At 45.9% G+C, this 12,831-nt stretch overlaps 1 pseudogene; it reads right to left on the reverse strand.

Annotated features, from left to right (window-relative positions):
• Positions 1–9,936: 9,936 nt before the first annotated feature.
• Positions 9,937–11,699, reverse strand: LOC101614585 (annotated as a pseudogene).
• Between the last annotated feature and the right edge of the window lie 1,132 nt (positions 11,700–12,831).

Here is a 12,831-nt window from a genome sequence, read left to right on the forward strand (position 1 = left end):
CATGTTCCTCTCCAGGAGGGTCTGAGGGAAAAAGAGCAGTGTCTGGTGATGATTGCTCTCACAGCCAAGTATTCCATGACAGAAGATAGAGAGCCAAGAACCAGACACGGGAAGTTGCCATGGCAACAGAAGAGCAGGATTGTGAAAATAAGAGACAAAGGAATTGTCTGGGGAAGCATTTCAGGATAGCCGGGCACTGGGGTATCTGACCCATAGGGCCTCAGCTTTCAGGGCTCCAGGAGTCCCTGTGCGTAAGAGGTGGTGCACCAGATAAACTCCACTGGTCAGTTTTACCTTTTGTCTCATGGTGGGGGCAATAAGAAATAGTATCTGCAAATTTCCTTAATCTTAGTCTCCCTTTCTCCCTGTGGTAGCTGGTCTCCAGAGATGGCTCCCCAGTAAATCATACATCTAGATCTTCACATTTCCCTCTAATCTGAACTAAGCTTGAATTCTGTAGAAAGCCCAACTCTTGTGAAGCCACCAGGATGTGTGGGGGCACAGGGCACCAGGTGACGAGGCCATGTGTGGAAAGGGACCACCAGTCAGCCGTAATCTCCCCAGCCATCTCAGTCCAGGAACCAGGCACGAGGATGAAAAGACCGTCTCAAAGTCCAGCCTAGATGTAGCCACTGGCCTCTGATGGTGTGCGGCTGCAGAACATGACAGAGAACCACTCTGCTGAGCCCAGTCAGCCCACAGAACCATGGAAGAGCATGACACATTGCCTTAAGTGTCTACAGCTGGGGACAGTTACTTCAGAGAAATAGATAATTAGAACATTAACCCAGCAAGCCACATGAGGGCCACTCCGTAGATACTGGGGCCACTTCCGCTGGTTGGGACAAGATGGGAGCTGTGAACAGGCCCCCCGCCCCCTGCCCGAGTGGTTTTAATAGTTCTACCACATCTGAGATGCCCAGTGATGCCGGACCTCACTACATTTCACACTTGTCCTGACCTGAGAGGTTCAGAGATTTAACAGTTTTTCTGAGTTATTCTGGGCTTGCTTATTACCTATGTCTTCTGACTTCAGCCCACCCAGCGATGGGCAGTGCTCAAGCCTCTACTGTTTGTCTAGAGCCGAGTTTCCTTTCTACCATACTGAATTTGGAAATGCTCTACTCATGGCCTTTACAGGACTCAAGGAAACCCCACAGAGGGGCCTGGGAAAGATCTGGAAAGGAAAAAGGAATCTGGATCCAACAGAACCCCCAGGCCAGACTGGAACCCACCATCAGTCCCTGGCTCTCCCTGCCTGTTGACTTGGGACTCTGGGTGTTTTATTACCAGTGGCCCAAGGCCAAGGCTGCAAGTAAGTGTTTATGCTGGCAAAAAGGGGCAGCATTTCCTGGGCTGCCTTTCAGGGGAGAAAAGTCATGTTTAAGGTTTATTCTTTTTGTATGGTATCCATTTTCTCCTCATGCCATGCCAGGGTCAAAACAGAGCTGAGCTGGCTTCTTGGGATGAAAATTCCACTCTCACCCCCATCCTTGACCCTCAGAAGACACAACAGCTGGCTTCATTACTGAAGCTTCTTTCCCCCAACACAGGCTCTGTGGGTTTCTCATGGATGTGCACGGGGACGGTGGGGTAGGGTCTGAGTTTCAAGGCCAGGATCATAGGCAGGCACTAGTATGCGACATTTTTGGTGCGTATACTGTGATTTCCCAAGTTCCTAGTGTGTCCTGGGGTCTCCAGCCAGTGTCACTGAGCATGCTCACCATGTTGGGTCCTGTGTTAGCCAAGGCCACCTCCACAAGGTCAAGAATTGCAGGAGGGATGGAGAGATGGCTTAGCAGTTAAGGCACTTGCCTGCGAAGCCTAAGGACCTAGGTTCAATTCTCCAGGTCCTACATTAGCCAGATGCACAATTGTGGTGCATGCATCCGGAGTTTGTTTGCAGTGGCTGGAGGCCCTGGCTTGTCCATTCTCTCTTTCTCTCTCCCTCCGTCCCTCTGTCTCTAACAAATAAAATGATTTAAAAAAAAAACCCGAATTGCAGGAGATAACGTGATGACTTGAGCAGGAAGTGATAACCAGTCTATAATCCTTTTAAAATATCACTTAAGGGCTGGAGAGATGGCTTAGTGGTAAAGCACTTGCCTGTGAAGCCTAAGGACCCCGGTTCGAGGCTCGAGTCTCCAGGACCCACATTAGCCAGATGCACAAGGGGGCTCATGTGTCTGGAGTTCATTTGCAGTGGCTGGAGGCCCTGGCGCACCCATTCTCTCTCTCTCTATCTATCTGCCTCTTTCTCTCTCCGTTACTCTCCAATAAATAAATAAAAATGAAAAAAATTAAATATCACTTAAGTCATCACACACACACAACACACCACACCCAACAATCACCTTGAGAAATGCACATCTGAATGACTTGAATATGTAGTCCAAATTGGATTCCTTTGTGTGTTTTGACAGCTAAAGAGGGCAGCTAGCAGCTTTCACACACAACTGGACCCTCAGAGCTTGGCACTCGAACCATTGGCTCACCCTTGACCTGTGTTTCTCCTGGGATAATGATCTGGAACAGAGAACCCAGTGACAGCCAGCGGAGGCTGGGGGTCAGCTAGGAGGGAACCCATGTCTGCCCGGGCAGTTCCCAGAGTGCCCTTTGCACCACCCAGGCAGTGCTGCTTCTCGGCTCTCACACATGGTTTTCAGCTCTGCCTCCCACTCCACAGGAAGGCTGGAAAAACAGAGGCACCGAAAGTAAAGGCAGTGAGCTGAGCGCAGGGTAAAGAGCAAGAGGCCAGGCCAGACCCCAGGAGGGACTCCAGCTGAGAACGCACACAGGCTGTGGCAGCAAGGAGGCTTAGGCAAGGGGACACTCAGACCCTGAGGGGGCTGTCCTGTCAGGTCTGGGAGACTTAAATCTTGAGCAAATGACAGAGGTTCCACACGAAGGAAGTCACAGAACTGTTTTGAGCTCATCTCTTCGGTAACACACACAGATAAGAACTCTTACATTGCTTGTTCTAAGGCAAATCATGTCAGGTGAAAAATGCCTTACAAGATGTATTCGTGAACTATTGTGCCCATCATCAGCATCAGGTAGGGTCTGAGGAAACCCCTAATATCAGTCCTTCACAGTCTACCTGTCAAGTGCACGAGCAGGTAGATTGTAGCTGGTGACCCTGTTGTACTTGCCTTAATTGGGTGTGCAGCCAGCCCAGGCGACAGCAGACAGGCATCAAGATCTCCCTTGCCCACGTTTTTTCTCCTGCTCCCTCTATGCCTCCATCAGAGGGCACAGGGCAGCCTGCAGGGCTTGTGTGCCTCCCACGTATGCCCCTGTGAGATTGCTGTCTATCCCATGACACAGTGAGCTCCACTATGTGGGAAACTGGCATGTTTTTTTTTTTTTTTCCCATGGAGCACCTGGCATGACCCCTGCCAGTGCCCATGAAATATCTGTGTACTGTTAAATGGGAGCAAAGAGATAGGTGAGGGCTGGACCAGCCAGGAAGACATTGTTAAAGAATTCATTGTCCATGGGCTGGAGAGATGGCTTAGTGGTCAAGGTACATGCCTGAGAAGCCTAAGGACCCAGGTTCAATTCTCCAGGTCCCATGTAAGCCAGATGCACATGGTGTCACATGTGTTTGGAGTTCATTTGCAGTGGCTAGAAGCCCTGGCATGCTCATTCTCACTTACTCTCTCTCTCCTTCTCTTTCTGACTGTAACAAGTAAATGAAAATAAAATCTTTAAAAAATTTTTTTGTTTATTTTTATTTATTTATTTGAAAGAGACAGAGAGGCAGATGGAGAGAGAGAATGGGTGCACCAGGGCCTCCAGCCACTGCAAATGAACTCCAGACACGTGCGCCCCCTTGTGCATCTGGCTAACATGGGTCCTGGGGAATCGAACCTCGAACCAGGGTCCTTAGGCTTCACAGGCAAGCGCTTAACCGCTAAGCCATCTCTCCAGTCCAATAAAATCTTTTTTTAAAAAAAGAATTCATTGCCCTTGACTGCCTCCAGTGGAAGAGTGCCTTTTTGTCCTTACTCCTCACATAACTGAGGAAGACTCAGATTGAGAGGTCCATGGGGAAACCCCTCCATCTTAGACTACTGTGACAATAACACATTCATCTGCCTAAACCTGCTTGGCTTGATGTTCCCTCAAAGATATGTGTTGCTATATGTCTATATGCTCTTCATGTCTATCTGGCCCAGATGCATTTCTTGAAGCCCTAAGCCCTAGGGTGGTGGTTTGGCCTTTGGGACGTACTCAGCATTCCATGAGATGACGAGAGTAGAACTTCTCTGCTGGTACTAGGATCCTTATGACAGATGCAGCTGTCTCCATGTAAGGACAGCCACAAGGCAGCTCTCTGCAAACTGGGAAGGAAATTAGAACCTTATCCAGCATCTTGCTTTCTGACATCTCAGCTCCTAGAACTAGAGAAATAAATGGTTATACTTTAGGCTGCCTGAACTATGATACATTGTCCCAGTACCTGGAACTGACAGGCATTCTCTGAAAAATTGACTCAGATGCCTTCACTTCCCTGGATGTGACCCTAGATGCCACTTTCAAAGTCCCCTTCTTCTCCTACCCTAGTAGGAGTCAGTGTCTCTACGTGAGAGGGACACTGTATGGTCAGAGGGGTGGTTCTGGTTTCTGACAGTTGTTGGATCTTTGGTGACAAGTATGTTATACAAGAAACAGACTCTGCATCCTGCAAAGCCGTCTCTTCCCTGGAACTAGGACAGGCTTATGAAGGGCTAAAGAAAAGGGGCCACCACCACCCCCTCCCTGTCCTGCATGTGGGGTCCCTGCCCTGGGTTGGCCCGAACCCAAATGATGAACATGTGGGATCGAGTGACCAGACCATGCCTGGCCTTCCATGCTGACCCCACGTGGAGTATGTTGGGGTGCAGTGGTCTCCACCCCCACATGGCCTCTGGGGGAAGGAACTGTAACTAGAGTGCTCCGGGCTGGGGCCACAGAGTTGGTGGAGCCTGGGCGAGGTTTGGGGAGGACATAATCTGGGCCTCAGGGGTACCAGGTTGCTGTCCAAACCCAGGAAGATGGTTTCAGAAGCTCTGAAGATAAGGCATGCTCCTGAGACTCAGCAGACATCGGTGGAACCTCACTGGTGGCTACAGGGTTGGCAACCTTGAGGCCCTGGCCCTGGACAGGTTTCCTACATTCATCTGTCTGCTCCAGTGTCCCCCAGTTTGAACTCAGGCATCCTTAACCGTTCTCCACATAGGAATAACATGTGGAACTCTAGAAAGCCACAGGCTATAAAGCTGGTAGATGTAGCAGAGTTAAAACCTTCTCTGGGGCTGGAGAGATGGCTTCACAGTTAAGCTCTTGCCTGTGAAGCCTAAGGATCCCGGTTTGAGGCTTGACTCCCCAGGACCCATATTAGCCAGATGCACAAGGGGGTGCACGCGTCTGGAGTTTGTTTGCAGTGGCTGGAGGCCCTGGTGTGCCCATTTTCTCTCTCTCTCTTTCTCTCTATCTGCCTCTTTCTTTCTCTGTCCCTCTCAAATAAATAAATAAAAATAACCAAAAAAAATTAAACAAAAAAAACCTTCTCTGGTTATTTGAGTGTGGAGCTAGGATTGAGAACCCCATGATCAAGAAATTTCTGAGTGGGGGAAGCAAACTTCACATGCCACAGCCTATTAGGTGGAAGAGACTACCCCAAAGCCCTTTCTTTTTACCTCAGAATACAAGGCCCCATTTGTTAGCCTTTTTCTTTTCAAATCAATGGTCTTTTGCAGAATTAAGTGTATGTGGGGTTCAGGGAGTAATAAAGACCCACTGTTGGATTTTCTTTTCCGCTGTGGAGGCAGGTAGATGTTCTGCTGAGTTCTGGGCACTGACTAGAGGGAGAAGGCCAGCTCACTGACCAGCTGAGTCGAGGGTGTGAGAAGAGAAGTTTTGGCTCCCTTCCAAGAGCTCTTCAGGGGAGTGCCACCTTTAGACAGTAATGTCAGATGGGTAGGCTAGATAGATGATAGGTAGAGAGATGGATGATAGGGAAATAGAAAGATAAAAATGTAAATGCTTTCCCACTTGTAAAAGGGTTACCTAAGTAATCAATAAATCCATCCAAACTGAGAATTCAAGTCACACACCCAACCTGCGAGCCATCCCCGCTGATCAACACAGCACACTATAGGCGACTCACTGCTCACCCATGTGAGTGCATGGCTCACTCGAGCAGAAACTTCCCGCCACTGGCCAGCATGTCGAGAGACAATCAGACCTTATGTCACTAGCCTGAGAAAGTTCTAATTATGAAGTATGGCTTCCAATAGATGCGTATGGCTTTCACACCACTGTAAGTAAAAAAGTCTCAAATTGAACCATCTCAAGTCAAGGACGTATGTGTGTGTGTGTGTGTGTGTGTGTGTGTGTGTGTCTGTCTGTCTGTCTGTCTGTCTTGCAGTAATTTGAAAAGTGTGGGCACATTTATATGTACAATGATACAATGCTGAAAACTACTGACTTCTATAGCAATAAAGGAAGGAGGTTGGACTTGGTAATGGAAATTTTTTATTGATATAGGTTAAGGTATGGAGCCAGAGAATTTATGAATCTATCTATCTATCTATCTACTATCTATCTATCTATCTATCTATCTATCTATCTATCTATCTATCTATCATCTATCTAAATATATCCTATCTATCATCTATCTCTCTATATAAATGTCATATGAAGCCAAAGGAAGGGTAGGACTCCTTACAACAGGCTCTTCCAGACACAAAATGCCCTGGATATCCATGACCTCACAGTGCCTGACACTACCTACACAAGACCATCATAATAAGAGGAAAAGATGATAACATCAAAATAAAAGAGAGACTGATTGAGAGGGGGAAGGGATACCATGGAGAGTGGAGTTTTAAAGGGGAAAGTGGGGGGAGGGAGGGAATTATCATGGGATATTGTTTACAATTATGGAAGTTGTCAATAAAAAATATTTTAAAAAATAAATGTCACATGAAGTATAAGATGAAGGAATTGGGATATAACTTTAAAGTACTGAAATCTTCCAGGTACTCATGATATTATAATTATATTTTTGATTTCTGAGTATTTCCTAGAGTTTTCTATAATCATGCATTAATTTGCAATCAGAAAAGAAATTTAAAAAAAATATCACTTTGGTAGCAAGTGGATTTTTCCCTTGGAAACAATTTCCACATTTAACAAATTAAAAGGTCAAGTGCTTAGCAATTTTATTTTGGATCAAAAAAAACTGTAAACATTTTTTTATTTATTTGGAGGCAGGGAAAGAGAAAGAAAGAGAGGGAAAAATATCAGAGCTCTAGCCACTGCAAATGAACTCAAGATGCATGCACCATTTTGTGCATCTGGCTTTATGTGGGTACTGGGGAATTGAACCTGGGTCATTAGGCTTCACAGGCAAGTGCCTTGACAGCTGAACTATCTCTCCAGCCCAGAAGACAAATTTTTAGCATGTATTAAATGTTTCATGTAATTCTTTTATGTGTAAACAATAATTACTGCATATCACAAATTAAAATTTAAATAGATACCCCTTTAATTTATCTACCAGCCTTATGTGGAAAACATAGCTAGGCACAAGCTGGGTGGGCACTTTCCAGCCAGGCTCCCCAAGTGGGCTTGGGCCATAATTCTGAATGTTGTGAAAGACTGATGCCAATGTTTTTAAAGCCCCAAGAGATCAAAACACTGAAAAGATAATTCTGGGAAAAAGTTCTTTAAATGACATTTATTTAAATTTTCAAGAGGATTTATTTGAGAAACATATAAACCATGACAGGACACTTTATAGGCCATTTTATGATGCAGCCAATAATAATACCCCTGTTTTATGAACATAAACAGGTATAAGAGTTGCATGAGAGATGAACCACATTCATAGAGAAAGATCAAAAAGCAAAATTCATAAGCATGTATCAATACAGCTGGTCATTGTTTGATATGCACCCAGGTTGATCACTGCCAGAGTGAACTACTGTGAAAACAACCTTCTCCTCTGTCTTCTCCGATGGACCCCCAAACCTCAGGGAGTCACCTCACACTACTGAAAGTGCACCGGCCCCTTCCCCAATAGCCAGGCTTTCTACCCTCCCCTCGGGGGAATTGTGGTTTTCAAGGTTTTGCTTTTTAGGATTTCAACATTTGGAATTTAGTATTTTAGGATGGAAAGCAGTTTTATTTTATTTTTTTGGTTTTTCGAGGTAGGGTCTCACTCTAGTCCAGGCTGACCTGGAACTCACTCTGTAGTCTCAGGGTGGCCTCGAACTCATGGTGATCCTCCTACCTCTGCCTCCCAAGTGCCACCATTCCTGGCTATTTTTTCTTTCTTTCTTTCTTTTTTTAATTATTTACTTGAGAAAGAGGCAGAGGGAGAGAGATAGAGAGAAAGAGAGAATGGGTGCACCAGGGCCTCCAACCATTGGAAACAAACTCCAGCTGCATGGGCTACCTTGTGCATCCAGCTTACATAGGTCCTGGGGAATTGAACAGGGGTCCTTTGGCTTTGCAGGCAAAGGCCTTAACCACTAAGCAATTTCCCCAGCTCTAGGATGCAAAGTTTTTATAACTAGATTTTAAGGAGTTTGACCATTCAGAATAACAGAATTAAGGCATTTGAGATTATGTCTTTGGAGACTATGGTCAAAAGCAGTCTTAAGAGGGCCCAAGATGCTCTTCCCCCTGATCCACGGGGAACCATTCCATCCATGCGGTGGAGCCTTCTCAAGTCCCTCTACTGCTAACTTTACTCTTTAGAGCAGGGATTCTTAAACTTTTCTAACCTGTGACTTCTTCTTGCCCAGGAAATTTTTACATGACCCCAGGCATAGAGTCATATAAAATAGGTATACAAAACGAATACTTACTGATATTAAATCATAATTCGATTTTTAAATTGAATCTTTATCTTTGTGTGTGTATGGTGTGTGTGTGTGTATGGTGTGTGTGTGTGTGTGTGTGTGTGTGTGTGTTCCTTTATGTGAATGCAGGTATGTGCATGGTCTGACATGTGAGGAGGTCATGGAACAATCTCAGATGTTGGGCCTTGTCTTCTACCTTGTTTGAGGCAAGGTCTCTTTCTTTGTTGCTCACGGCTACATATGCCAGGCTAGCTAGCTCGCACGTTTCTGGAGAGTCTCACGTCTTACCCTTCTGTCTTATCATAGGCACGCAGGTGTTACTGATGCATTCACCTATTCCCAGCTTACGTGAGTGCTGGGAATCTGAGCTCAGGTTCTCATGCTTGTGCAACAAGTTTTATACCCATTGAACTGTCTCCCCGCCCCAGGGGATTTAATGTCAAACAATGCTTTTTCTATCATAAAGTCCATTGATCTTTAATTTGACAAAATCTATGATATTAAACAAGTATCTGCCTTAGTGGCACGTGCCTTTAATCCCAGCACTCTGAAGGCAGAGGTAGGAGGGTCACTGTGACTTTGAGACTGGCCTGGAACTACTGAGTGAGTCCAGGGTCAGCCTGGGTCAGAGTGAGACCCTACCTCGAAACAATAACAACAAAAACAAACCACAAAATTTGAACTTCTAGTGAATCGGACATATTAAATTCTATAATGACTATGATATAAGAACTATCAACAAAGTTATCAATGCAGGTTCTCCTTGTAAAGGGGAATCAGACCTACAGGTGAGGACCATGGTGTGCAGCACATAAAAACTCTAGAGAAAATGCTATTCACTCACTGGGATAAAATGTTTTTCCTTCTGAGGGAAAAGGTAAGAGGGGCAGGAAGTCGAAGGCATGTGCAGAGAATGTCTTCTCTATTTCAAACTGGTAATAAAAATATTTAAATCATGGCTTTAGGGCACCCTTGTGGAAAGGAACACCTTTCCACAAGTATATTGGTTGCCTAATTCTTTAGTAACGTGTACAGTTTTCAAGTAATAAAGCCTAGTTATAAAATGATTTAATAGTGGCTATCTGTCCTTCTATTCACCCTTGGGGACTAGATCTGTTTCAGGACCACAGGGACACTTTTCCACACAGTTTCTAGGGAATCACCTTTTATTTTGGATGTACCCTCTATAAAGGAATCATCGAGAATTTTGTCACCATACAACCGGTATCATAGTACTCATGTGGCTGAAACGAATGCCCTTTCTGCTGCTGTATTTGAGGATCTTCAGTGCAGGGGCTACTGAGGAAAGTTTCGACTGCTCTGTTTAAACACTTGTGACTTGCGTGTCTGCTTTTTGTTTGAATTGTTCTATTGTTAGCTGTACTGGTGACAACCTTCTTTTATTGGCCACTCCAATCCATCTCCTTTGAGACTCCTGACCACATAAATACTTTTTAAAGTTCTCCCATCAATGTGGTGGTTTGAATTAGGTGTCACTCATAGTCATGTGTTCTGAATGCTGGGTCCCCAGCTGGTGGCAATTTGGGAATTGGGGCCTCCTGGAAGTGTGTTGTTTGGGGGCGGGCTCATGGGTGCCATAGCCAGCTTCCCCCTGCCAGTGTCTGGCACACTCTCCTGCTGCTGTTGTCCACCTGATGCTGGCCAGGTGGCGATGTTCAGCCTCTGCTCATGCCACATTTCCCCCCGCCATTACATTGTGGAGCTTCTCCTGGAGTCTGTGAGCCAAAATGAACTCTTTCCTCCCACAGGCTGCTTTTGGTTGGGTGCTTTGTGCCAGCCACCCAGAGCTGACTACAACAACCCACTTCCCGTATGATAGGGGAAACAAAGACTTCACTGAGTTGGTGATACTGAGTTTTCTCTTTCGCCTTCTCTTCAAACCATGATGCCATAGGAGTTTTGTGTCTGGGAAGTGTTTTCGTCTGTATGAAAAACAGCATCCCAACGGCTATGACTATTCCTCAAGCTAATTCCAAGGCACGCAAATGGAATGCATCTAGTGCAGAGTGAACGGTTGGCAAAGGTTCTCTCTGATCTACACTCTTGTCAGTCTTAACTGTGCTCCATCCAAAGGAGAAAGCCGTGTGGGCTCAGTCGTGACAAAACCAAAAGTAGGTGGACACAACCCAGGGGCGCGAAGAGGAGAAGCATTGTGACCGAAGCATGATTGTGGTAACCACAGCAGGTGTTGATCCAGGGACAGTGGAGGTTCATCCTCATCACACATCCGCCGCACTTCCTTCCTGCAGGGATGGGAACATGGCACCCTGTCTGTTGGGCAGATTTTACAATGCTGGAGATACGTGCTAGGCTGAGAATTTCCCAGTTTCCATCCCGGAGGAACAAAGCAGGCCCGCAGGCGTGGCATTGAAGCGATTAGAGAGAATCGGAACAGTCTCACTTGTCACACTGATGAAATTCACACCTCCTCAAGTTGTATGGAAGAGCCAGTACCACAGCACAAAGTCCACCATGGCCATTTGTAGAACATATTGATGTCACACCTAGGATGGCTATGATGGAATGCCAGTGACAAAGTCTCTGTAATTCTTAGAGCTTTTCAAACTTGGTGGCAGAGCAGAATGTGTACCTTTTGGAGAAGAAGTCCTTCTCACTTCTGAAGAATTACAGATCTTCTTTGCCTGAGCACAAGTCCATGTGTGTTCCTCAACTGCCATGCCTTCAGGTGATGGGATAATGTAGAACATGCCATTTTCACTGTCAGCACTCAGAGCTCTTTATCATAACTAGGAGAGCCCAGTGTTCTGGTTTGAGACCTGACCTGAAACAGTTTTTCTCCTCCTTGGATAACTCTATCATGAGCCCTGCGGTCCAGAGCAAGTGGCAAGCAAACCCTGATAGCAAGGGCTGGAGTGAGGGACCAGCTCTGTTGCCTTTCCCTCCACCTTGCTGGACAAACACCCAACCAGAAGCAGCTTATGGGAGGAAAGCTTACAGAATCCAGGGAAGTTCCATCAGGGCAGAAAAAGCGGGCTCACTTCCATAGATCATAGCAGAGAAGCAAAACCAAGCAGCCAGCAAACAGGAACAGCCAGAGCTCCAACCTCTCTCAACACACCTTAGGGCTAGACTTCAGGTTCTTGACACCTCCTCCAGAAGGGTGCTGGAGACTCAAGTTGAAAGCTTAATCAAACATGTCTCAGGCTGGGCTGGAGAGATGGCTTAGCAGTTCAGGCACTTGCCTACAAAGCCTAAGGAGCCATGTTCAAGTCTCCAGATCCTATGTAAGCCAGATGCACAAAGATGAGGCAAACACAAGATTGCACATGCCCACTAGGTGGCGCAAGAGTCTGGAGTTCAACTACAGTGGCTGAGGCCCTGGCAGACCAATTCTCTCTCTCCCTAAAAAAAAAAAAAGATATCTCAGGCTATAGGGGACATGCATTCACATTCAAACTACCACAAGTGCCCACCCATGTGTCTCTTCATGGGCACACTCACCTTGGCTCTCTCTTACTCAGGTACCCCACAGATTCTGCTATTAAACAGTTCTCTAGTATACATAAAATGTTATCAGTCATTAAAGAAAAAAAGTAAATTTGCATGCCAATGAGATTAATGTGCTTGTTCACTTTTACATAAAGAGTTAGATCTTGGTTGAATATTAGACAACTGTACTGTGCGCTCAGAACCGGAGCTTCCGTGCCGTTGCCTGATACTACACAGGTGAATGCTAGTGGAAACACTCTGGATTCATCACGGGCTTGATCTTGAATTAATTTCTAGTTGTTGTACATTTAGAATTTTTTTTTTTTATAGAGTGTGAGCGAGCGAGAGAGAGAGAGACAGACAGAAAGAGACAGAGAAAATTGGCACATCAGAGCCTCAGCCATGGCAATCAAACTCCAGATGCTTGTGCCACCTCGTGGGCATGTGCCACCTGGCACTTGCCTCAGTTTTGTGCATCTGGCTTAAGTGGGATCAGAAGAGT

The sequence above is a fragment of the Jaculus jaculus genome, chromosome 18 (genome assembly GCF_020740685.1).
Source record: "Jaculus jaculus isolate mJacJac1 chromosome 18, mJacJac1.mat.Y.cur, whole genome shotgun sequence".
Classification (NCBI taxonomy): Eukaryota; Metazoa; Chordata; class Mammalia; order Rodentia; family Dipodidae; genus Jaculus; species Jaculus jaculus.